Source organism: Hemicordylus capensis, chromosome 2 (genome assembly GCF_027244095.1).
Source record: "Hemicordylus capensis ecotype Gifberg chromosome 2, rHemCap1.1.pri, whole genome shotgun sequence".
Classification (NCBI taxonomy): domain Eukaryota; kingdom Metazoa; phylum Chordata; class Lepidosauria; order Squamata; family Cordylidae; genus Hemicordylus; species Hemicordylus capensis.
Window position 1 is genome coordinate 159,989,558 of NC_069658.1, and position 24,183 is coordinate 160,013,740.

A 24,183-nucleotide genomic window follows, 5' to 3' on the forward strand; every position below is an offset into this window, starting at 1 on the left:
TAACTCTGTGATCATTACTGTTGTCCTCATTTTTCAGATGGGAATTTAGGGTAGCTTGCCAACTGCTAAAGCTAGTCAATTCAAGGCACAGATAAGATTCAAACTGAGCTATGAATCTGGATGTGCCTAGTTTCATAGATATTACACATCAGTCCACATGCTGTGAGGAATTATGAGGGCACAACCAACCTGCCTGCATTGCTATAGCCTCCCAGTGGATCCAGCAGCACTGCTGCAGGCTCACAGTAAAGCCAAAGCAATTTGGGGTATTTGTGCAAGCAACGTGTTTCTGATCTACTGAGCACTTCCAGAGCATGGGTGGGCAATTCTAATTCAAATGAGGAGAAGTTGGTAAATAACCTTAAGAAGGGATCCCTTTTTAGCTCAGTTGTTGCCATGTGGAAGAGCAACATGCATCAATTAATCCCATAAGCCCATATTTCAGAAAGCCTGATTCAGAGCCAGCGTGGTGTAGTGGTTAGAGTGCTGGACTAGGACCGGGGAGACCCGAGTTCAAATCCCCATTCAGCCATGATACTAGCTGGGTGACTCTGGGCCAGTCACTTCTCTCTCAGCCTAACCTACTTCACAGGGTTGTTATGAGAAGAAACTCAAGTATGTAGTACACTGCTCTGGGCTCCTTGGAGGAAGAGCGGGATATAAATGTAAAAATAAAATAAATAAAATAAAAGTGCTGCTGCTGAAATCCATAGGGCTCTGCTTTAACAGGGATGAGAACACAATATTTAAGAGAAATCCCCAGTAATATTTCACTTGAACTTGCTTAATAACAGGTAATCAAACAAGTAGAAAAATAAAGGGAAACCCCCTCCTAATTTCATCATCTCATGAGACCGTCAATAGGTGACAGAGCATGGCTTTTTCCAGTTGTGGCAACATAAATATGGAATTTCCTTCCTAACAAATTCTACCAGAATCTGAGCTGTAAGGTTTTAGAAGACATAAACATCTTTTATTTTGACAGGCATTTGTTACCAATGCTGGCTTCTTTGCATGATGACATTTTATGTTAAGAAGGCTTTTTAATTCGGTGTTCTTAAATATTCACATTATAGTCTTGACTAACCATTATTAATGTCCTGAAGCTTTCTCTATAGATGAAGAGGCAGGTTATAAACTTTAAAAATAATCCTGGCCACAAAAAAGGTAACTTTAACTTTAATGCAAGAAGACATTAACATACTTCCAGAAGATGTCCTAATTCTAGAAAAACTTCAGGATATGGGTCAGCTACCAGGCACTGATCCGCCACCAGGCATGTCCAAATTACAATGGCACATGAGCAGAAAACACAATCCAGTGCACTCTAAATATAGTTTAAACATGCTTAACTGCACTGGACTGTGGAGTATGATCAAGCAGGTATCAGTTTTTGTTGCTCATAAAGAAGTACAATTGAGACTGTAGAATACAAGCAGTTTAGGATTTTATAGGTTTAAAAAACCCCACTTTGAATGATGCTTAATAGGCTATAGAAGGCCAAGTGCAATCACTGGGGCAAGCCAATACTATGTGCTCCCATTCGTCCCTTCTCTGAAAAGTTAATATGTTCTGTTCTATCTGCAACCCTAAACTTTAAACTATACAAATTATAATAGTCAATCTCAAAATTACAAAGTCCTGAATGACTGCTGCTAGAACCAATCAGAAACAAACAGTGGAAACTATCTCACCAGGTGAAATTTAGACAAAAACACAGTACTAGCCACCTGAAGATTCAGAGAACTTCAAAGAGGACAGCCTAAAGCATAAATGAAGTTAGTGGACCTGGCAAGCACCTGAGTGGAAACTAACTCATATGCACATGCATGAATCTTCCTGCATAGTGTTATAAGCTTTCCTTTAAAATGGCAATAAGCACACATTTCTATTTGCATGTTTACATATTTCTGTTCATAACTGTTACCCTCCTATCCCTTCTGTGTCTTTAAACAGTCTGTAGTCTTTGGAGCAAGATTAGTTTTCGGCATCTGTACAATACCAGAAAGATACCTGGTACATTATTAACAATTTATACTTTTACCAACCTCGATACCTTGTACTAGGTTGAGTAGAAAAACCTAATAAATGATTTATCTAAAAGCCTACTCAACCAATAGCTTGTAGCAAGCACTCAGGTAGCACTCACTGGAGCTCTTGATACATTTCTGTACTTCTTGACAACACAAGTATATGAAATTATCCAGCATAATCTCATCATGAACATGCTTCTGTAATTAAACTATTTTGATACTTTGAGCAAAACCACAGCGCCTTTGAAATATTTTGTATGGATAAACCTAAATTCATTTACTAAACTGAGAATCTTAACTGCAGATGTCTTTTTCATCTACTAGCACAGTATAGAAGACCTTTGTTTTTAAAGGGTTCTCCCATCAAGGTTTCAGCTATTCGCAGTTGGGTGATATATACCCGGTTTTCATTACTGAAGTAGGTGAATTCCGCCCATTTATGGTTCCTGGGTGCATGTTACAGACTTCTGATGGCATTTCCAACTTCTGGAGGCAGTGTGGAGCCACGTTTCAGCTTTCAAGGGGGTGAATTTCACCCATTCATGGTTCCTGTGCATGTACTGTATGTCAGACTTCTGGAGGCAGTGTGGAGCATTCTTGGCTTCTGGAGGCAGTGCGAAGCCATGTTGGGGCTTTTCTTCCTGTTTTTGGAGGATTCTTTTTTGGCAGAATTCCAAAGATTTGGAGGGCCATTACTGGAGGAGCTGGAAGGTCCAAAGTATTGTGCTGCACTATTCTTATTTCTGATTTTTCATTTTTTAAAGGAGCGATTTTTTTAGCACTTTTCTTCGCAGTAAGAAACCTAACCCCAAGATTCCCATAGATACAAGGTTTCCATTCTTGCAGTTTTCACTTTGGGCCTCCTGTACCAAGAAACAGAACTTCCTAGGCTGCAGCACTAGTGAATCCCAGCAATGGAACAAGGCTACAAGTTGATTCATTCATTCATTCATTCATTCGATTTCTATACCGCCCTTCCAAAAATGGCTCAGGGCAGTTTACACAGAGAAATAACAAACAAATAAGATGGAACCCTGTGCACAAAGGGCTCACAATCTAAAAAGAAACATAAGATAGACACCAGCAACAGTCACTGGAGGTACTGTGCTGGGAGTGGACAGGGCCAGTTACTCTCCCCCTGCTAAATAAAGAGAATCACCATGTTAAAAGGAGCCTCTTTGCCAAGTTAGCAGGGGTAACTTGCCTTCTCATTTGGAGAAGGCAATTCAAGATATTTTAAGCAGTATTATTTACATGACATCTTCAATACATGTGGAGCTTTAAGAGTTAAACAAAGGCAGGCACCTGTCCCAAAGCCTTATGATTAAAGTTCAGCATAGAGGATGCAAATAGTGGTATGGGTGAAGAGCGGAAAGTAGTGTTCAGTCCAGTCCAGTCCAAGGTACTCAGACACCTTTTTTTTTTTAAAAAGTAGCAGCACCCACCAGCCATTCTCACTGTGGACAGACTACTACACAGCCAGTGCAAAGGTATCAGAGCATGACCATTTAGTGTTAATTAGTTAAGAATGGAAGTTAAAGAATCTAGGGGTTCCAGTTGTATTATAAGCACTTCAGTTTTGGAATTAAAACTTCATGGAGGGGGGAGATCCTCTGATCAAACAAAAATTTTGAATCCATTTGGATTGACAAAGTGTCAGTGACATGAATAATGGTGAAACATTGATAAAGAAAAGTTAACATGGTCTTTGAAAACCCCTTCAGTTCTACATAGCAGTGGAATCTATTCAGAAAGAGAGGGGGAGGGGAAGGGAAGCAGCCTTTAGAATAGCTTTTGAGAGCTGGAAGGGGGAAAACAGGGAGCCATTGAAAAAGCTCCTTACAGGGTCAGTTATCAATGGACTGTGTTTTAGCATTCAGGATACCCACCCATGCAGAACATCAAAACTGGGCAATGATCCCTGCCCATTCTCAAAGCTCAGGCCAATGTTCTCTTTCTAAACACTATGGCACAGTAGCACACACTACCTCTGACGTTCCTTGAAACAGCAATACAAATGAGACCAAAAGAATGGAGGTGTGGTTGCAATGCAATGTTTCCCTTTTCTGTGACATACTACAACAGTTCTGAACTCCTTTAAAAATATCAGCTGTACAAAAGCCTCACACACGGAGCTTTTAGCTTTTTCTCCAGTTTGTCAAGGAAATTGGAGATCCATGAGGGGAAATGGAGCAAGCTGCTGCTGCTGCTGCTTTACGGTAATTTCCTGATCCTCAACTTCTAAAGCACCACTTCTGGGCTCCTACCATTCTTTGCCTTAAGCAAAATATTCTGGAACATCTCTGTTTTCAAGATCAGAGCTCATTTTATAACAACCAGTACTTCATGGGGATGGCCATCCCCTGGAATAAGAACCCCTGATTAATCTTTCCGTTCCATGATTTGAGCTTCCAAATGTACAACAGGCAAGCTGCTTGGCTTCTTTCATGTTCCATCCTCTCAGCATTCAGCTTGATGAGTTTACACTTGCCTCCCTTGTGCAGCCGTCTCTGGAGATATAGCAATGGCTGCAACTATAGTTTGTCCCTTACAAAATCACACCCAGTCATACATATATACATATATAAACACGGTTTATTACTTTTTTTTTTACAAGTCTGGCATGAAGTCTGAATTAAACCATTATCTGTTATGTTCCATGCTCTCAGCCTCACATTTTAAATATTGATTTATTGAATTATATCCTGCCTTTCCCAGTCATTCAAGGTGGCTTACATAATCAATTTCTGTGAACAATAAAATTTAACAGCAACAAAACCAGAGCACACCCCTTCCCCTAGTCAGGATTTCATAACAGATGGGCCTTGCAGACTGTCTAAAAACCATTAGGAGGAACAATGAAATGGGAATGTGCATGGACTGCTATTCAAACAGCAGCTCCAGCACATTTTGGGAAATTTGAATGGGATCTTTAAGGAAAAGGAGAGCAATCTTTACCCACTCTCCACCACCCCCAATAACCCCTTGTGTGGCATCAGCATGCATCTGGAGTTGCTAATCATGCAAATAGCACCCATGCATGGGCAGACACCATGTGCATGCTGGTGCTCCACGCGGGTACTTGGGAAGAGTTGCATGGGGCAGCAGCATGGGGCAGCAGAGAGCAGATAAGGACCTGCTCTCCTTTTTCTTAAAGTTCCCATTAAAGATCTCAAATACACACACACACACACACACACACACACACACACGTCAAATATCACTGAAAGGTCAAAGAGAATGAACAGGAAAGCATTTCTCCTATCTCTAAATGAAGACAATCCACCAGGGTGACTCATTTCATAACCCAGTCAGGTTAAAAAGGGTCAAGTAACGCTTGAGTTACTTTTGCTACCACATGTTCCACCACCTTTTCCTGCAAGGGAGGTTTACAGCAAGCAAGATCATCATGGAGAAGGGAGGAGTTCCTTAACAGCGATCTAATTAATACCTCTTTAAAGGTGGTAAACAACGTAGTTCTGCAAGGCATTGATTATTTCTGCAGCAGACTATCCCAGCTCAGCTTACCCAGTTCTCACTATTTATTATTATTATTAAGACTATTTATATTGCTTTTCAACAAAGAAGTTCACAAAATGGTTTACATAGCAAAAGGGATGAAAAAGTGGTCCTCATACCTAACCATGACAAGCATAGATTCAAACTACATGCGATGGCCTTCACAGCCCATAGCAACTGGATCCTAGAACACCATGCTATAGAGATCCAAGCAAAGAGCTAGGTATGACATCTTAGTGCAGACTCTCTCATCAGTGGTGTTCAAATCAAGACTTGAACAATTCTTCAGAAAAACATTTTCCGTTTGCAGAATTATGCCAGCTAATTGTAGATATTTTCCCATCTAGGAAATCTTAATTAGAACCTGATACTAGAACTAGGGATGTGCATGAACCAGCATATAGCCGGTTCAGCACATGGTGTGTGTGTGTGGGGGGCTATCTTTATTGGGGAGGGTGCGTTTACCCTCCCTGATCCTTAAAGGTAATCCCCCATGTGCCTAATTGCCGGACCTTTGAACTGGTTTGGCAGTCCGCAAAAGGACCATCCAACCAGGTCATGCATATCCCTAACTCGAACAGCTCTACTGCATGTGGTTCAGATGATGTGAGGGCAGTAGAAAAGAAACATGGTAAGAGAGCTTTGTGATGCACTTGGTCTGATCTGGCCCATTTCCCACCATTTGTGCTCCAGCCATCTCCCAATCCATCTCATAGTCCTCAGTTTCCCAGTACACCAGAGAGCTGGGCATCTCTAAGATCAGGAAAGAAAGAGGGTAATCCTATCTTTTAGCTGCAACTGACCAACTATTCAAAGTGTCAAATCTGGGTCTCCACAAAACCAGCGCATTTACTACTTGAGAATTCCCTAGATCATCTAGATCCACTAATTTCTGCTGAGGAGCCATTTTTAACAGATCCATCATCCTGTAAAGACCCATACCTGGGCCTTGATCCACCCATGATTGACACACTGGAATACTGTGCTTTTTAAAAAATCATTGTCATTCAGTGATCCAGTGCCTTGATCCACTCAGGAATTGTAAAGTATAACATTCAAAACTCTTTCTACTACCAGGTAGGCAAACTATGTGCAGTTCCCAGAAGCAGAGGCTTTGAGCTGGAAAGACGCCCATACAGATTACCAAATTACCTCAAGGAGTGAGCTCCCTCATCCTGGGGTAACTTGGTTACTTGCAGCATGCTGCCAAGTAGTAAGAGTTTCACCACACATTAGGTGTACTGTTTGGTAAAAATAATCCAACCTTGGGATCATGAGAATTTTGTCTTTATCGCAGAGTAAGAAAGAAAGAAGTAACAATCCACCAGTGATACGAGTTGAATCTTATTTAAGACACTTAAAATTCATCTTTGTATCGTGACATATAAGACCATGGGGCTGTTCTAATGTGCAGCCAAGAGCAGGCTAAGGCAGCCAAGCCAAGTCTTGTCTGTGCGTGACAACTGTTGGAAGCCGCGCAGCTCCCAGAGCAGTGGCAAACCCACTTAGGTAGCCCGCCGCGTAGCTAGGGTTAGAAGTGCAAGGGTGCCTTTAAATCAGGCGAAGTGCTTGTGTGTCAATGTCGACCCAGGAGCAGGCTCCTGACCAGGGGGATCCACACAATGCACTGTGCACTTGCATGGTGTTTTCATTGTTTTATAAGTTGTTTTAATTGTAAACCGCCCTGAGCCATTTTGGAAGGGCGGTATATAAATCAAATAAATAAATAAATGGTGCATTGTTGGAGTTCTGGGGGCTGGGATGACATGTCCCAACCCTTTCACCTCCGCACTGCTGGGGGAAATAGCAAGCTGTCTAGGCATGCAGGATCGCGTGTCCTGAACTTCCCAGCCCTGGCAGCCAGATCGTCTGTGGGGAAGGCGAGCTTCTGCTGCCTTCCCTGCCACCAAGCTCTTCTCACTGATCATGAGAAAGGGTTCAGTTGTGTATTGAACATCTTTTTCGCCATGAGCCCCACAGCCCATTAAGATCATCTGGAGAGGTTTGTTTGCAGTTGCTGCCAACTCGTTTGGTGGCTACTCAGGAATGGGCCTTCTTCGTTGCTGCCCCTGCACTCCCTGTTGAAATAAGAGCCTCCTCATCTCTGGCAGCTTTTAAAAAGGCACTGGAGGCACATTTATTCACCCAGGCTTTAATTAGATTTATAGTTTTAAAATTTAAAAAACTGGGTTTTAAATGTTTTACTGTTTTAAATAATAAACTGCCCAGAGACACAAGTTTTGGGTGGTATAGAAATATTTTAATAAATTAATTAATGTGTATAAAACAGTAAATTTAAGCAGTCATAACATCAACTAAACTTACAGCAGCATCTTAGTATGTGGGAGCATCCATTTCCTAGCCAGTGTAGAATGGAGATGTGGGTTTAAAAAAAAAAATTAACTGGAAATTTTCCCCACATATTTTTTTCCTCAATTTGCTTCAAATTTTCATTAACATTTTTCCAACTCCAAAATTTCACTTTGCAAATTCTGATGCCCTAAAGAGATTTCGATCTGATTTGGCATGTTATTTGACCTATTTAATTTTTTTAAACCATAATAATTTCCCAGGGTGTATCTCAAAGATTTTTCTAGTACTTGAACTGAAATGTTTAACTGGGGATGGATCACTAAAAGCACTTAATGTGGTTTAAATGTTATACTGAAAGAAACATAAAGTTTTAGTTTGACAGAAATTATTTTTATTAGGCCTGTGCCTCAGAATTTCCAACAGAAATGCACCATCTCCCTGGTACTGCAGAGAGGTGGGTGCTTTAGGCATGGCCAATGCTAGGCAGTACTTGCTATTTCTAACATGAGGGGTGTGGGAGGGTTTTCATTGCAATCAGAGGGTCCAAATGCAATGACAGGAAGGTGCACAGGACTGACAGGAGGGCATGAGTGGGATACTGGGAAGACATGTAGGAACATCTGGTAACTAGATGCATCTTCACAACATCCCATTTGCATCCTCCTGGTGTCCCACAGTTTCATAGTGTCCCATTCCCACCCTCTGATTCTAGTGGAAACCCCTCCCTCCACTGTGTAGCAAGTACTACAGAGCACTGCCTGCTCTGGGAATAGCCCCCACTGCATGGTGCCATGAAGATGGTGCATTTCTGTCTCAGATTCTAAGGCACAGGTTTAATTTTTACTGGAATACTCAATAGATCAACAAAACATATATGTATTCTCTGACACAATTCCTAGGGTTAATCACCTGAAAAACAGTTACAAGCTTGCCTAATATTGCATTGGCATCCATTCATCGTTACAAATGAACTTTATGAAACAATGAACAACATCCAGACTAGCATTGCATAGCAGTACAAGTTCCAAGCTACCACTGGTGCTTGAGCAGGGAAAGGGTCGATGTCTCTGATCTCCCCTTTCCTCTAAATCCTACTGTGCATCCCCAAAATATGTCCCTGAGGGTTGTATGACCCTCAGGGATGTATTTTGGAGATGCACTGCGGGCTTCAAAAAGAAAAGGATATTGGAGGAAAGTGCCCCTTCCTTCAGTCAGGCAACAATACAACAATAGTCTGGAACTCATACTGCTTCATGTGTGCAAAGTTAGTCTGGATGTCAATGAATTTTTAGGAATGCAAATTTTTCACATGTGTGAGGACACAAGGAAGGCCACTGGTCATTTGCTTTTCCAAGCCCTGCTTTGACTGATTGTCTAAACTTAAAGGATTGCCTGACTTGAAACTTAGCCACTGCATTATAGCTGCTCTCACAGGCATATATACATACTATGTATTTGTGCTGTCAATATATCTCCTCACTGTATATTCATACCACTAGTCTGGTTATTTATTTAAAAAACCTAATCCCCCATCAGTTAGAAAGGGAATTTAGGTGTTTTGTGCAATTATGTTGATGTTAGTTATTTGCAATAAAATCAACTCATTGAGCTTTATAAGTGGGCTTTCAAACATGTTAGGCATAAACAATGTTTGTTAATGTCGCCTAGCCCTAGTTTCATCTCCAGTGTACCTCCAGTGACTGTTGCTGGTGTCTATCTTATGTTTCTTTTTAGATTGTGAGACCTTGGGGGACAGGGTTCCATCTTATTTGTTTGTTATTTCTCTGTGTAAACTGCCCTGAGCCATTTTTGGAAGGGCGGTATAGAAAAACAAACAAACAAACAAATAAATCTGCAAACAGAACAACATAAAATTTGAGTTGTCCAGAAGTGGACACAGTATTCCAAGCTTGATCATACAGATCAAGCCCCTCATCTGCATTCAAATGTGTAACAGTGCTAGAATGTGTACCTGGGAATAGCAGCGCATATGGTCAAGACAGCCCTTTAAGAGCCTTATTTTCAACATACAAAGACTTTTTGGAGATGTATATGAATTGCTACAGTAGAAATAAAAAGGCCAATAAATTTCAGGCAGGAAAAGGGCAACATTTCATGAAGTAAATGTGCAAGGCAACATGAAAATGGCTCTTTTTAAGATACTACCACAGCTCTATTACCCTTAAGATTGCTTGTTATTCTCAAAAGAGAAATTTAGCCAGCTGCATTAAAACAAAACAAAACATTTTTTTCAACAGTCCCAGAGTGCCAAGCCCTTCTCCTAGATAAGAGAATTTTAACAAGTTTATTTCCCGTTACAAACAAACAAGTTTATTTCACCCCGTTATCAAGTGACTTTGGTGCATTTATTAGCCACACCATCTGACCTTAAAGTGTAATTTCAAATGGTCCTCATCAGTGTTTCCTGTAGGAAGGATTCCCAGATGTTGTTGACCATGGCTCCCAGCATCCCCAGCTGCAATGGTTTTTGGCTGAGGAAAATGGGAGTTGTAGTCAACAGCACCTGGGAATCCCTGTTACAGGGTACACTGGTCCTCATATTTCCTTCATGTATGCTGCTAAGCTCAATTGAAGATTACTCTAACTTGCCTGTTAGGCACATTTTTTTCTGTCTCAGGAGTGGCTATGCTGCATTTCAGGATGAAACTGTACGTCAACATGCTCAGTGAAGTTACAGAGAGGCTTACATATGCAATTGAACTGTACAAGAAGGAATATACCAGTTTATATTTGGGGGAAAGGGACATTAATCAGAGTCCTTTTTAAATGAATGGTAGTGGGGCAAATGTTCAGGCAATGAAATAAATTTTCAATTGGGAGGAATTAAAAAGAAACAAAATCTTTGATATAGAACTCTAAGTGAAAAAACAAAGCAAAGTTTCAGATACCAAAGAGCTGTTGCTTGGCAAACCACTCATTCATCTTTTCCCCAACGTTACTGTACATGGCCTATTAAACAACCACTAAAAAGGTTTGTTCATATAGGTGGGACACTTAGCGTTCAAGTGCATATCTTTAAGTTCACATGCCCTGCCTGTAGACTTCCTTGTAGCACTTGACTTCACTTTTGGAAACAGGATGCTGGATCAGATGGACCTTTGGAATGATCCAGCAAAATCTTAGTTTCTTTATAATGCATTAGCTAAATTCATGGGACACAGGCCTATCAGCAGTGATTAACAGTTACAAATGAAATCTCTATCTTCAGAGGCAGTATACCTCCAAACGTTAGTTGCAAAAGCACAAACAATAGGCTGTTGCCTTCATGTCATACTTGTGGGCTACCAGGGAGTACGTTTAGAAACAGGATGCTGAAGTAGATGGGTCCTTGGTCCGATCTCTTCATATGAACTTAATAAACTACACTCCACCTGTAATCATCATTTTGTTTATTTCCCCACATGAGGTCTTGCCCATTGTTAAGAAGTCATGGAATAAGAACTGCCTGCTTAACATGTCAGATTTCTCTCTCATATGCATGGAATACAATGGCTTTTAAAAGAAAATCAATGTACCCCATTCCTTTCTTCCACCAGCAGTCAACTTAGGCACATAAAGGGACATAGCAAGGATAGAGTGGGCCCTGGTACAAGATTTGAAGATGGAACCTTCTTTTCATCCTCCCCATGTCTTTGCTACAGAAGAACTATAAGGACATGGTGAAGCCAGAATTGCTTCCAGAAAATGGTGGATTTCCATATAATACTTGGTGTGAAAATAATTGGAATAAAAGGTTCTGCAAAAACATTTTCATTCAAAATCCAGTAGTCAAGCCATACTTAAGTTCATATACTTAATGTGCATTTGTGCTTTGAAAATGATAACTCAAAAATATATGGACAAATCCCTCCATACAAATACTGGCATTCTCTACCACTATCCATAGGTTTAGCAGTCCAATTGTCAAACTTTAGGAGACAGTAACCAGAGCTATTGCATTTCTGAAGATAATAACTACATTTCCCTCACTCCTTCCCAGGTAGGCCTAAGTCCACACTTTGACAAATTTCTTTGGATCTAGAAGAGAGCCCAAAAATCTGAGAGCCAGACAATAGACAAAATTTGAGAGCCTTGACAAAATTACCAAACTTTGTGATGGCCATTATGGGACAGGGACAATGTCCTTCCCTGTGGAGCGGGGGGAACATTGTGAGACATTGTGGGGCTGTATCCACAACAGAGTGGATAACACGGGCTGCCTGGGACAAATAAAGTTTTAATTAAATTACAGTACTCTACCTTTGAATATCTCAGTCAAGAGGAATAGTGCCACACACTCATTTGAGGGGGTGGAGGACAGATCTCATCATACCTTACTAACAACGTAAGTACATTCTATAAGTGCCTATATTTTGAAAGGGTATTGTTTAAGCATGCCCCCCCCCTCAAAACCTGTGTTTTATTTTTAAAGAAATACACCATAGGAAAGTTGAAATAAAGACATTCTGTCTGTTAGGGAAATGTTGACAACTATTTGCCTCAGCTTCAACAGAACAATTCAAGTAGAAGTAAACAGTTGCTTGGAATAAGAAGTCACCCCTCTTTTTTGCATCTCTCTCCCACACCCCAGCCCCCTGCACACTCTGGTGCTTCCTCCTCTCGGTGGCGCAGTACCAGCAAGGCCTCCTTGCGCCCTCTCAGCCAGCCAGCAGGGGTGCTCCTCCTATGTCCTGCCCCCACTGCCGCCCCTCCAGCATAGAGCCCTGCTTGCCTAGTAGGCAATGCCTACACTGACCAGCAGCTGTCACTCTTGCAATCTGACTGTTTCTTGCTTCTTGGGGGAAAAGGAAGAGAACCTGTTTACCTACATTGGGGTAGGCAACTTTTATTTATTTTTACATTTATATCCCACTCTTCCTCCAAGGAGCCCAGAGCAGTGTACTACATACAGTACTTGAGTTTCTCCTCACAACAACCCTGTGAAGTAGGTTAGGCTGAGAGAGATGTGACTGGCCCAGAGTCACCCAGCAAGTCTCATGGCTGAATGGGGATTTGAACTTGGGTCTCCCCGGTCCTAGTCCAGCACTCTAACCACTACACCACGCTGGCTCTTTTGACCAGATGTTGTTGAATTGCAACTCAGCAACAATTTGTTGTGGCTGGGGATGATGAGAATTGTAGTGCAACATCTGGAGTGCCAAAGGTTGCCTACCCTTGGCCTACATGGTGAGCTGAAGGAGTGGGAGGGCACATCCAAGAGAACTTGAAGATGGAAAGGAGGAGGTAGGAAATGTGTGGTGTAGCAGTGGAGGAGGAGGGGTGGTCAGTGGGCTCTGGCTGAGGGGCAGGAATTGCTATGAAACTGTCATTGACCTGGTTTTCTCTAAGCACCACAACTTCCTGGCACCTGGGATTTTTGTCAAGCCCTGGTTTACAAAAGTAAAATGTTATGCTTCAGAAGCACAAACTTACACTTGATCTTAGCCATTTATTTCACAGAGATTTTTCCCCATAAAACTACTGAGGAACAATTTGAGCTTCGTGCCAGGGTATACACCTTTTCAGCTCCCCTACCACCAAACTGTCCCTCTGACAGTATCCTTGAACATGTATGATCTCAAATTTCAGACAAGTGAAATCAATTCAACCACAAGGATTCTGTATGGCAAACAGGATATTAGTCAAAAGAGAACCAGAGCCCTAACAGTTTGTATATCTAAGCAGGTCCCACTTTAGTGCCGGGTTTATTAATGACAGGTACTGTTCCTATTCCATCTTACTGGTACCCATTACCGAGTGCTGGGCTGTTTTCAGTTAGATACACTACAGGCACTCGTCAAGGGCAATGGCCATGCACACTCAAAGGGGTTGTAGAATCTGTCCATTCCAATTCTTTCCAGCTATATAGTACAACACTTGATGGACATTATCCTGATGACATCATGGCCTGTGGAATGTACGGGTACTATGAAACACAGGCTGTCTGGAAACAAAGGACATGGATCAAATCTCTCCAGAAGGCCATGGATGCACTACCTACTACTGGGAAGACAAATGCTACTCTGCAACAAGGCTAAAAAACATCTGAACATAACATCAATGGGAAAAGCCAGCTTATCTGACAGTTCAACATATCTCAGGCGGCTTCCTAGACAATACCATCCCAAAGTGGTACAAAACAGCTTCCATTTTCAAATGACACAACTCTGGTCCTGAGCTATTAAATTCTACACATCTCCATAAACTGAAGAATTAGTTGGTTCTGTTAAAAACCCAAACACACACACACTTCATTGAAAAATATGAACAGCCACCCCAATGTTTTCTTCTTTTACAAAACATACAAACCAACAAAGGTACTCTGAGCTGATATTCACAACTAATCTGCATTGGTGCAGTTACCTTGTTCTCCTTTAAAGAGGATGCAACACTACAGAGTTCCTTTGAGTATGCTAAGCTAAATAAAGGAATAGCGTTCATAACAAAACAACAGCAGCTGAAGCCACTAGAGAGGGATTGCATCACCTCAGAGATAGCAACACAGTGGATACAGAAATGTGAGGACAGTTAATTTACCTTAAGAACAAATAAAAGACTTGAAATGCAGCATCCAGCTCTCTTTTATAACCACTCCATGTCTCTCCCCCCACCCCCCGCAGCCCCCCGCCAAATACCCACTCTTGTTCAGAGACTATTTGAAAAGGGGATTTGTGGGTAAGGGCACAGAAGGCCATTAACGTGCACACCTGATAGAGCACTCTGTGAAAGATTTCTTCAACTAAAACTACAACACTGCTCTTCACACAGCCCCAGATGTTGATCTGCTAGCCTCTGGATAGCCAGAGCAGCTAATTGTGTGAAAGTGCAAAGACAGAGAAAGCAAAAAAAAAAAAAAAAAAAAGGCCAGCCAGTCTTCCGTGATGAGTATCAATGCAAGCAGATCTCTTGTGTTGGATGTAGGCACCCTGTCAGTTACAGCCAAAGGTTTGTCTTGTCTTTTCACCAATCCATTTTGGTCCACGGTTTACAAATGGTTTTAATTCCCGCAGAGAGGAATTGCATGCAAAATCCCCCCAAGAGACAGGGTCCCTTGTCTTTGTAACTCCTGGGCAGGGAGAAAATCTAAACATCTGGGCCACCGCATCTTTATGGCGGAGAGAAGAAGAAGCTGAGCCGTTGCTATTGGCGACATTGAACTCCCGCCTGCTAATGAGAACAAAACGCCAGGTAGGGCCAAGGCTTGGGGCGCTGCAAGGCAAGGCTCCATTAGCAGTCAATGAAGGAGCGAGGCGTGGGGTGGGGGAATTACTCTCGAAAGCGAGTCGAGGATCTTCGTGGCCCCAATGACCAAGCACAGCAAGATAAGGCAGGCTGCACGCCCAAGGCAAAAAGGACCATTTCACCATTCATTCATCCAGCCAGCCAGCCGGCGGAGGAGAGGAAGGATGCCCCCGCCCTCATGCCCATACAGCGCCCCTCCCTACCCCCCTTTTTCTCTACTAAGGAGAGCAGAAGAGGGAAACCGCTTCCTTTCCCATTCAACCTTCTCCCCCTTTCAGAAGATGGAACCCCTCTTGGCGTACCTGCGACCCAAAAGAGGGGGAAGGCAGGGGGAGGATGTCATCCTTTCATGTCATCACCACCACCCTTCCCCCTACCCCGCAGCAGCCCACAACGATGCCCCCCTTCGCGCCCCCCCCCCCCGCCGCAGAGCTGCATATCTGCCACACACACAAGCCCCATGCAGTCGGTCAGCGTCGAAAGCCAAAGGCTTGCCATTACCTTCCGCCGGCGCGGGGGACCAGGCTGCTGCAGCGGGAGGGGGAGATCATCGCCTAGCCCAGCCCAGCATCCCTCGTCTCGCTTGCCCTGCTCTCCGAGCGCTGCCGAGTCTGTCAGCCAGACACCCCGCATCTAAGGGCCATTTCCCGGGGAGTCTCCTACTACATGCCCGGCGCAACCTCTCCTCGAGGAGGAGGAGGAGGAAGAAGAGGAGGAGGAGGAGGAGGAGGAGGAGGCGGCTCCTCCTGAATCTCTCACACCCAAGAAGGCAGAGCAGAACAGCGCCAGCCCCCGCGGGAGGGAGAGAGACGGGCGGGCAGGGAGGGACCGCCAGCGGCGGCGGCGGCGACAGCAGTAGCAGCAAGGCGCAAAGCAAAGAGGAGCAGGCACAGGCGTTTGCTCACCTTTCGCAGGGTCTGGAGGTGCCGAGTCCCACGCCGCCGCCGCCGCCGCGCCTGCCCAAAGCTGACTCCGGAGAGGGACTGCCCGGCGGGCCGTGCTGAGCGCCGTCGTCCCCTCCGCCGCCTCGCTAGCCGCCACGGCCAGTCTTGCGCCCTGGCGCGCGCCCCCCGCCGCTGCGGCTGCGCTCCACTCAGTGCTCAGAGCAGCCACCGCAGCGCCGTCGCCACCACCGCCGCCTGCCCGGGCACGGGCACAGGAAGCCTCCGGCCGCCGCCATCACCTCGGCCAAGCTACAGGCTGCTAGCGCCGCCGCCGCCGCTCCCTGCTCTTCTTCTTCTTCTTCTTCTGCCCGAGCGCCCAGTTGCTTCGGCGCTTTTCGTCCTCCTCCTCCCCGCCTCCCCAGGCAGGGGCCTGGACTGGCTTCGCCTCCCCCTTCAGCTCCCCAGAACGAGAGGCGGCTGGGCCACAGACGAGCGAGGGTCTCCGGAGTCGCCTGCAGCGGGGCCTCCGCTCGCTCGCTCGCTCACGTCCCGTCAGCAGCGAAGGGCAACTGAGCAGCAGCCGCTGGTAGGTATGGTGGAAACAGGCCAAGCGCCCAGGCTATGAACCCAGCAGCAGCGAAAGAGCAAAGACCCTCGTCCACGCCGAACACCGCTCATTCCGAGCCCCCAGACCGAAGCCCCACTGAGCCACCAGGAGGAGGAGGAGGAGGAGGAGGAAAGGCGCTTGGAAAACCCGGATCTGGAGTGGCTGGGGGCGAGGGCTCCACCTACAGCTTGGCGCCTAGGCGAGAGGAGAGGAGGGGGCGAGAGGAGATCTTGGATGGGAGGGGGTCCGTCGTCCGGCTTTTGTTTCTGCGCCTTTCGGGGCCCACGGAGGTGGCCCTGCCTACGGATGGAGGGCCTTTCGAGGTGCCATCGACTGCATCACTGGGGAGCCCTCTTCGGAGCCATGCATTTTGCTTTCCCACCCGACCCCAGTGATGTGTCAGTCCCTTGGAGCGTGACAGCCCCATCAGCCCCATCTGACTGCCCCTCTGGGCTCTCTCCCGTTCCTCCTCATGCCCGTTCAGCCCTTGGGACATTCTCCCTGCCTGTCACCTTCGCATTCGCAAGGGCTCTCTTACGCGCTGGGCGAACTCCCTTTCGTTCCGTTGGGACCTCAGTCAGAGTGAGGGAATGCTCCCCACTAGAGCTTTCTGTGAGACTCCACGGGAGACTCCTCCATGGTCGGGATAGTCTGGAGCAATGTGCTTCATCTTTTCCAGACATGACTCCCACCTTTGCTGCATGGGACCCACTTTTAATTTCTGTGTGCCGTATATCTTCTTCTCATTACATCTATTTTATTCTCCACTCATCCTTTCCTACTTTTCCCCCACCATCTGTTTCTTCCTTGACTCTTAAAAAAAAAAAACTTTAAAAGGAAATAGAGAATCATCATGGTTGGTATGAATCAACTGTATTAGCCACTTTGGAGATCAATGATCTGGGAGTGGGGCTGTGGGGAGAGTGCAGGTTCCAAGGCCAGCTATGCAAACCAGCTGTAGAGAACCATGTGATTTCCCTGGATCTCTCCCAATGCAATGGTGGTTCCAGAGGGGGGCACCCCCCCAGTAACATCACTTCCAAGGCACCACACAACTGTAGACCTATTCACACATTCACGTTCAACACTTGTACAATCTATACAGTGTTCACAGGTACGATTGTTCAAATGTCATGCTGAACACAAGTACAGCAGTACACTTCCTATCTGTACCATGCATTTGAAGAATCTGTACCCAGGTTTACTTTTAACATGAATGCAGATACCGTCATTCACACAAAAACATATACATCTACTACTACTACTATTACTACTATTACTTAGTCATGTTTATTTACGGTCATAGACCAAAATTTAAGGCATACATAATAATACACATATAATATAATAGTCATATATACAGAGATCCAATATTGTCTCATCCTAATCAGCAGTTTCCAGTTTAGATAATCTGGTTTACCATCTGTTGTCCAGCATTCTTAGCTGCCTCACAAAACTTAGCAACTTTAATTGTTACGTCCTCCTACTTATATACCACTCTTCTGCCAAAGTTCACAAAACAGTTTACATAGAAAAAGAAATACATAAATAAGATGGCCCCCTGTCCCCAAGGGCTCATAATCTAAAAAGAAACATAAGGGAAATACCAGCAATTAGCCACTGGAGGGATGCTGTGCTGGGGTTGGATAGGGCCAGTTGCTCCTCCCACCCCTGCTAAAGATAAGAGAACCACTACTTTAAAAGGTGTCTCTTTGCTCAGTTAGCAAACTGCTATACAGAAATATGCTATTTCAACACAGGTACAGCATCATGTCCAAAAAGGGCTTTAGTCTCCATCTGAACCCTGTGGCCTCTCTCTTTCCCTTTCACTGTCCCTCTTCAGCATACCTGGATGCACTTCTCTTCCTGCTGAAGCATCATTCCTACTGGTTGCTCTCTTGTCATCGGATTTTGTCCAGTCCAGACTTCTTATGGCTCTACACTTCCTTACACATGCCCTCCTTTCTCTGTAGGAAGCTGTCCAATCAGACAAATGAAACCGTGTGTTATTTTTGTCTGTTTCTGTTTATTGATTTCAGATTTGTCTCCTGCTTTTCAACTGGAGTTTCCAAAGTGGTTACAATATCTTTGTGTGTGTGTGTGTGTGTGTGTGTGTGTGTGTGTGTGTGTGTGTGGGAAAAAGTAATAAATACATTTAAACCTCTGCATCTGCATCTCTGATGGATTGTGGGAGGGTGGCTGCAGATGGAATGACTACAGATGGATCCACTTCTTTGAAGGGTGGGACAATAGGATGGTTGATCTCAGCCAGTCCAATGGAGGGGGGTCTGGCTCAGTAGGAAAGCATCTGCTTTGCATGCAGAAGGTCCCAGCTTCAATCCCTGGTATCTCCAGGAAGTTTTCCACAACCGGAATCCAGCCCACATCTCCTCCGGAGTGGAGCAGGCGCACGTTCACATATTGGGTAGATTTACCCCAAAGTCTTTGTGAGCTATAGGGGAGCACTTCACACCAGTGGTCCCTCTAATTTATTTCATCTCTGTATGAAATGAGTTTTGTTCTGGGTGGCAGAATCAAGGCACTATGTGCGCACCTGCATTCAGAGTGGGGCCTTCCTAATTCAACCTGAGTGGGATCTAAAATTAACTGAGCGGACATCGGAGAACTTGTGAACATGTGCACATGCGCACGCCTTAGAGGGAACAGTGCTTCACACATGATTCAGGTTTTTCACTGCTCATTAGAGTGCAACCCGATTTATATACAAGGTTTAAAAAATCCATTTTTTGCAACAGGTTTTTTTTGTTTTGTTTTGTTTTTGATAGTGTTGAGTTCACAGTAAAGCCTTGCAGAAAACTCGTGGTAAAGTATGCTGTGTGGAGAACTCCCAGGTAGGGCTGGGAAAGAGTCCTACCTGAAACCTTGGAGAAGCCACTGCCAGTCAGTGCAAATGATACTGAGCTAGATGGACCAATGGTCTGACTGTATCAGGCAGCTTCCTATGTTCACTCTGCTTCAGTGAAGAGGAGTGGCTGAAGATGGATTCAGTTCTAAGAAAGAACTGAATGGGGTAGCAGTGAACCTTGTGTGTGCGTTTATAGATTCACTGGGATGGATCAGTGGCAGTTCTGTGCCTTTTATTACTTGGGATGAGGTGCAAAGTGCTGTGGCACCCCCCACTACCCCTCCCCCTGAGCTGGAGCCTGTTGGCACTATCTCTCATCCCTTGGCCTGTCTCTCCCTCTCAGGACACACTTTGTTGTCTTGACCAGCTGGTGCCTCCCTCTTCCATCTTTCCCTTTGCCAAAAACCCCCTCTCAAGATACTACTGCCTGCCTCCACATTTGACTTTGCCCACTGATCCCTCCGTTAGTGCCACGGCTGCTGCTCCAGCAGGAGGGACAGGCTTGTTCATGCACTGACTCACCTGCCTATCAATTGCTCACTGCCCCTGGAAAGGCACTTGTTCACTAGCTGCCTTCATCTCCTCCGTGTCTTGTTCTGGGAATGGTGCCCCGAGGAAAGGATGCATTCTGGTACCTTTGTGGGATACCAGAATGGAGGAGATGGTGTTAGCAGACAAGCATAGTGCTGGAAACGGTGCAGACGAGTGAGTGAGCAAGCCCATTCCTGCTGCTGGAGCAGCAATGGCAGTACCACCAACAGAGGGGCTGGCAGGGATGGGGCAGGCAGGTAGGGCAGTCCCTGAGAGGATGGTGCTGGCAAGGGAAAAGAGAGGCTTTGCCCAGGTGTGAAGCCAGCAAACTAGGCTCCAAGCAGAGAAGCAGGCAAGGGGGGAAGAGGGGAGAAGCAGTGCCAGTGGGCTCCAGCCTAGGGACAAGGTGGTGGGGATGGTGCTGATGAAACAAAAGAGCTAGGAAGAGAGGCAGCAGTGGCAGTGGCCAGTAACAGGCAGATCAGTGGCCACCAGCAGCCAATGGCAGGGAATGGGGCAGGAGCTTGCACTTGCCACCTGCCTTCTCCTTCCACCTCATGGGAGAGGTGCCCCTGGTTAGAATATAGGGGGGTCCTGCCTCCCCCTCCTGCAATGAGGTCTTTAGTACATACCAGGCTTCTCCATAAGCAAATTGCTGTGGGGATATATTGGGAGCTTCCCCGATGACTATGGCCTCTGCAGATATTAAATTCTCCCTGCTTTGATGGCCATGTGAAAATAATGGGAAAGCTGTAACGTGGCCTTTGGGGACCACATAACTGGTGCCAAGTGAGATCTTAATATAATATTAACAAAAATGAATAATAGCACACTGAGTGGAAAATGGGCAGAATAACTGGAGTCTTGATTGGAATGGTAGGGTAATGATGTTACTTTACTGGGCGTTAATGGTATGATTAGTGCAATAGCATTGGACTCATGGTTCCAAATGCCAACAGTATGCATTTTTGCAGATAATGGAAGAATAGCCCTTAACTGAGGTCTGGAGCACACTTTTTAAGAATAATTCTCTGGAATAAGAGATAGAAGGTAGGAAAATGACCTTCATGTCCGACCTACTGCTATACATTACTTAATTACTGCTTTACATTACTTAATTGTAAGGCAATCCTGAAAGAAATGCCATAGGGGAAGTTCACACAGTAGCCTAGCAAGGTAGATTGTAAATGTGGTACATTGTAGGAGGGACTCTTGCTTGTGTACTCACTAAACTTTAAATAGAATGTGACATGACTAATAATATGCACATACATCTTTGTGCTTACATGATCAATCCACCACAAAAAAAGCTTCTTACCTCCAAATTAGCCTTAAAGTAAAAGTGGGACCCCCTTCTGCAAAACAAAAAAGGGGACACCCTCCATAAAAAGGGCATTTGGTGATCTTTCAGTGGTTTCTGAGAGGGGATTGAATAGTGCTGGACATCACACTGCATACCTCTCCTTTCAAATTCTTGCAAAAGCACTTGCCAAGAGATGGGAAGGGATCCTGATTCCCCCCTCCTCTCCCTAGGGAAGCATTGTTCTTTGGAAGAAAACATTGCAAACGCACACTTCAAATTGGCTGCTTGTTGGTTTTAGTGAAGGATCGTTGCTCATTGTGTGTATACTCATTACACTTTTGCCACCACTGAACATTGAGTTTGTGGGTTGGGGAATGGTTTCTAAAAGTTGCAAAAATTGTTTGACTAAAGACAACAGTGGGACAAGAGGAATATGTGTGTTCACCATGAAGACACTTTTTAAAGACAACATTCAACAATTGTCTATATCCACAGCCTAAGCAGAAGGTTTACCTTGAGAGCAGTGAGAGTAGCAATGCTAACTGAAAATGTTTCTAGATGTTGGTTTATTCCAACTTGACTGCTGATTTATATGTACCATTTTATGATGGTAGTGCTGGGTAGTGCTGAAAGGAGAGCTGGTCTTGTGGAAGCAAGCATGACTTATCCCCTTAGCTAAGCAGGGTCCACCCTGGTTGCATATGAATGGGAGACTAGAAGTGTGAGCACTGTAAGATATTCCCCTCAGGGGATAGAGTCGCTCTGGGAAGAGCAGAAGGTTTCAAGTTCCCACCCTGGCTTCTCCAAGATAGGGCTGAGAGAGATTCCTGCCTGCAACCTTGGAGAAGCCGCTGCCAGTCTGTGAAGATAATACTGAGCTAGATAGGCCAATGGTCTAACTCAGTATATGGCAGCTTCCTATGTTCCTATGGGTAGTAGTAGTGCTTTTTGTGTTGGTTGTGCTGGATGTACAAAACATCCAGATAATGTTTTGTACATACTATAACCTCCTTGTGCAATCTGCCTCCGGGTCAGGAGTGTAACTATAATAGGGCAAGGGGAGACAGTTGTCTGGGGGCCCAAAGCCTTGCCCCCCCCCCGAGGCAAGTCTCATGACTGACTCCCCCAGCCGCGCACCCACCCCGGCTTCCTTCAGTTGTATTCATCCTCCGAAATTGATGTGAGTGTTGAGTCCTGGAGCTACCAGAACAGCATGTCTTTCTCTAGTACCATTAAATGACTTGCATCACCCACAATTTACAAAACTTAAAAAAAAATAATTTAGGATGATATTCTATTGTGGCACATAGGAGATAGATAGATAGATAGATAGATAGATAGATAGATAGATAGATAGATAGGCTTTTTGTTAACACTATTCAGCCTCATTTAAGATTTCTTTACTTAATGATCTGCGCTTCAGTGAGGGGGGACATTTGAAAATCTTGTCTCTGGGCCCAGTCCAACCTTGCTATACCCCTGCTGCGGGTCTGTGCAACACAGTGGCTGACCTTCTGTGCAGCAGATTGTCAGCATTAGGGATGCACCAGGGTTGTTGTGTAATGTGGACGGCAGCCCCAGTGGTGTTGCACAACGGGGCAGTAGCACAACAACTTCAAACAGGACCCACAAAGTAGTGCTCCAGAACTGCTCAGATGCTGTTTTATGTCACTGCACTACTGTCCTGTCAGGGCTGCCTTTCATGTTGCACAGACAATGATGTTCTGCTGTGCAGAATGTCAGCCCGTGTAGTCTTTTTATTTTGCACAAGAAGGAAAAGGTGTAGATGAACTACAGGGCAACCTGAAGAGGCATAGTTACTTGCATACTGTAGGTGGTGTAACACAAGAGGGTTGGCTCCCTAGGGCACACCTCTGCAAGGTCTGTCAGTTTTGCACCTTGGGAAACATCCCAGTGGGGATTCAAACCAGCAGCCTCTGGCTTGCTAATCAAGTCATTTTCCTGCGTTGCCATTAGGTGGCTGTGCAACACCTAAGTAATCCCCTTTATTTCCCTCCAATGCTCTCCTGTTGTCTTTCCCCTTATCTTCTTTTAAAGCTGTCTTTATGCGACATTGCTTTTCTCTTCCCCACTTCCCCATCTCAAAACTTTGCAACCCATTTGACTTACAGGAAGCGGGGGGAAATGTAGGGACTCAAAACTCATAAGAAAGGAGACGGGGCCATAGTGCCCATGATGGCAGAGCATCTGCTTGCATGCAGAAGGTTCCAGCTTCAACAGGGCCGGACTGGGGGCACTGAGAGGGTGGTGGAATGTATGTGGGGAGGGTGCCAGGTTTTGAGCAGCATGGGTGCTTAAGGGTGGGAGTATTCACTGCTGCTGAGTGTAGTGGGGCAAGGGGCGCACCACGGGTGGGGCACACCAGGAATATGCCCTGTTGCCCTGTGGGCCAGTCCGAGCCTGAGCTTCAATCCTGGGAGGTAGGGCTGAGAAAAATGCCTACCTGAAGCCCGGAAAGCCACTGCCAGTCAGACAATACTGAGCTAGATGGACTACAGATCTGATTCCGTAGATGGCAGCTTCCTATGTAGCAAAGTCAATAGAGTTAATCAGAACATTGAGTTCTCACTTTCACTAAGAAGGAGCGTGCTTTTAACCTCATATTCACTCTGAATTGATTTTTAACATTATGATTAGGGACAATGATAAACAGAGAGATACATCCAGCCTCCATTTCTGTGTAGCTGAAGTGGACTTGAATACTTGTATTTCAAAATACTAAGCACTCCACTCGCAATTTGCCATATCCCAAGACTACTATTTGTGTGCAAAACCTCCATAGAATGTTAAAAGCCAAAGGAGATTAGGCTGCCAGTCTACAGGCATTGTCCAAATATATATATCATTTATTGTGAAAATTATAG

The 24,183-nt window shown here is 44.9% G+C and overlaps 1 protein-coding gene across 6 annotated transcripts in view; it reads right to left on the bottom strand.

Moving 5' to 3' along the window:
- The window catches only part of ADGRL3 (adhesion G protein-coupled receptor L3), a 753,570-nt gene extending 736,847 nt beyond the window's left edge, over positions 1 to 16,723 (bottom strand). For 3 of the 6 annotated variants that reach the window (XM_053298072.1, XM_053298069.1, XM_053298068.1), the window contains exon 1: positions 16,013 to 16,718. The gene's annotated coding sequence lies outside the window, so the exon portion shown is untranslated. Of the gene's footprint in view, positions 1 to 16,012 lie in introns of all 6 variants that reach the window. The other 3 variants (XM_053298071.1, XM_053298070.1, XM_053298073.1) reach the window with 3 other exon arrangements.
- Between the last annotated feature and the right edge of the window lie 7,460 nt (positions 16,724 to 24,183).